Source organism: Corapipo altera, unplaced genomic scaffold (genome assembly GCF_003945725.1).
Source record: "Corapipo altera isolate COAL_440 unplaced genomic scaffold, ASM394572v1 127062, whole genome shotgun sequence".
NCBI lineage: Eukaryota > Metazoa > Chordata > Aves > Passeriformes > Pipridae > Corapipo > Corapipo altera.
Window position 1 is genome coordinate 5,915 of NW_020885893.1, and position 2,794 is coordinate 8,708.

General features: G+C 50.8%; 1 pseudogene; it reads right to left on the minus strand.

Annotated features, from left to right (window-relative positions):
• Nucleotides 1-2,141: 2,141 nt before the first annotated feature.
• LOC113940871 lies at nucleotides 2,142-2,777 on the minus strand (annotated as a pseudogene).
• Nucleotides 2,778-2,794: the final 17 nt, after the last annotated feature.

The window sequence follows — 2,794 nt, forward strand, 5'->3', positions numbered from 1 at the left end:
CTCTTCTGATCAGTTTTACTTAAAATTTAAAGCCAGAAACTAGTTAGAGTTTAACTTATTTTTATGGGAGCAAAGGTTGTTTGAAACACTTAAGCTTTCATTAGAAGGATGACTAAGAGATGCTGGATACACACATTTATAAAATACTAAATCTAGAGAGATTTGAAGAGAGATCTGTTGAACCTTTTAAAACGAAACCCCTCCTCTATGAAAGCCTCATACTTTGCCACTGAATCAATTAGAACAAGTTCTGAGGAAACAGAACACAAAAGGCCAAGTGAGCTTTCCACAGATTATCATTAAGGTAGGCTATAATTTCAAGATCCACAACAAAACAAGGAATATACATAGAGCACATTGTTATTTAGTTACTCCCTGTGTTAGTTCTGGGTTATTTAAGGCACTGAGTTTGCAATCAGGTGTTGGGCAAGACACATGTAGGATACAAAATTAAGGAAAGGAATCAGATGCCCCTTTCACACCAAGTCCGAGAGTGTGTCTCACCCTTCCAGCTGTAACAACCCCGGGATTCTGTTTAGAAACACCACACACACACTTCCACAAACTTGTTTTGGCTGCTCGGCTCCGAGGCAAGCTGGCAGCTCACACAAAGGGGAAGGAGGCAGAAGGCAGAGCAGCAGCACTTCCCCCAAAGCCGCGGAGCACAAAGGAGCCAGCTGTCCCCGGCACTCTGCTCCCAGCTAATCCTCCTGCTGGAGAAGCCATGAGCCACTTTGGGATACAGCAGTATTTGCCCCTCTATTCCTCGAAGGCCCAGGGACAGCGAACCGGCCCGGGAATGCCAGGAAGAGTTGGCACAGCTGTGCCCCAACCAAACCAGGCAGAAAAAGGAGAACTGGGGTCAGTCACCACCAGCATTTTTTACGAAGGTGACAATTTTCAGTATCCACAGTGTTTGTGTTAATTTAAAGGCGGCAAAACGCTTGACACTGGAGGAGCAGCAGGACAGCCCGAGTCCCTTCACAGCCTTTTTGATCCCGTGCCTCCAGCCTGGATTTTCCAGGCGGCACTTCCAGGTTTAGCGGGGCAGCAGCTGCCATCCCTGTGCTCCACTAATGCCCGGTCACTGCCAGTGCTTTTCTAGGAAGGACTTTGACTCCTTGATCTGTGAGAGCAGCTGGAGGAACACCCAAGCTCTCTGGCTGCCTCATCCCTCCCTGGCAGCGCATTCAGCTGAAAAACTTCCAACATCATCCCCAAACCCATGAGGTTATCTCACACCCTGCATAGAACGCTTGCTAGAGCTAATTTGTCGCTCAAGGGCAAATTCTTTGTCCTTTCCCACAGTTATGAAACATGTGCTTTGTGCCACACAAAAAGCTATGTGGCAGCACCACATCCTAAACGCAGAGGAAGCTGCAGTTTCGACGTTTCTCATCTCTCAGAAATGAATTATCCCATCAAGCTGGAACACGAATTACACGGAACGACCCGAAGGAAGTCGCCCTGCCCGAAAAAGTTAAAGAGGTTAAACACCAAAAAGTTTCAAAATGACAGTTTTCCTGGCTTTCCACTAGGGAAGGGACAAGTACAGCAGCACAGTTGTAATGACATAAAAACTACACACAATTCACAAACGCGATGCTCATTCTCAGCAGACTCAGCTCCTGGCTGGAGAGGGAATTACTGGGAAGACACATTTTCCACGCACAGCCTGCCTTCAGGAGCAATGCTCTGTAACCTCTGTGATGAGCCCAGCTCTGTCAGGGGGAGAAACCAGGCCGGTGCCAAAATCACATCACACCACACTTGGCTGTAACAAAAGATGACTCCAGGGAGTTCGTGCTCATCATCGTTATTCCACGCACGTCAGAGCCACCTCCAACGGCTTTCACTCCAATTAAACCTTTACTACTGCAAAGGGCAAAGGGGGGATAAACACATTTATACCCTGCTGATCGCGGAAGGGGTAATGAGAGATAAAGGGAATGGAGTATTTCATGGTCCTTATTCAGAGACATTCCCCTCCTCCAAAAAGCAAGGGAATCCCCTCCCCTCAGTGCCTCAAGACATCTCAAGATCATCTCAAGATAACCACACACACCTGGTGGGTGAGAACTCATCCCTTCCTTGCCCTGGACGGTCCTCCCTCCCGCACCCCCTTTTTTCTGTTGTTGTTTTTTTTTATTTTTTATTTTTTTTTTAATCCAGCTGAGCACTTGCCTCTCCTCCGTGCCCATCAAATATCCCGAAGATGGAGGGGTGAGTCTTGTTCACCAGGTCGGTGATCACTTCGAACCTGTCCTCCATGTGGTCCCTCCGGCCTTGGATGGAGTAGACAGCCACGTTGTGGCTCTTGAACTCCCAGGTCTTGGAGAACTCAGCGTCCAGCACGTCCAGCCCCCCGAGCCTGTCATTCTGCATGATCTCGGCCACCTTGCCCTTCACCATCTTCACCGCGTCCCTGCTGGACTTAACAATGGTTTTCACCTCATCCGTGTGGAAGAAGTAACTCCACAGGGCCAGGCTGATGCACAGCAGGAACAGGGTCTCCGGTCTGAGCAAGAAGTAACGCATGATCCGACCCAGCAGAGACAGCAAAGTCATGGTATCCTCTATCATTTATTATCGCGACAGTGTATCCCCACAGCATGCACGGGGCGGCTCCGAGCCGGGCCGGCCGCTCAGCGCATCCCCGGCGGGCGGGCAGCGCCGAGCCCCGCGCCCGCCGCTCCCGGGAGCCGCTGCTGCCTGGGATCCGCCGCTTCCCGGGGATCCGCCGCTTCCCGGGGATCCGCCGCTGCCCGGGGATCCGCCGCTGCCCGGGATCCGC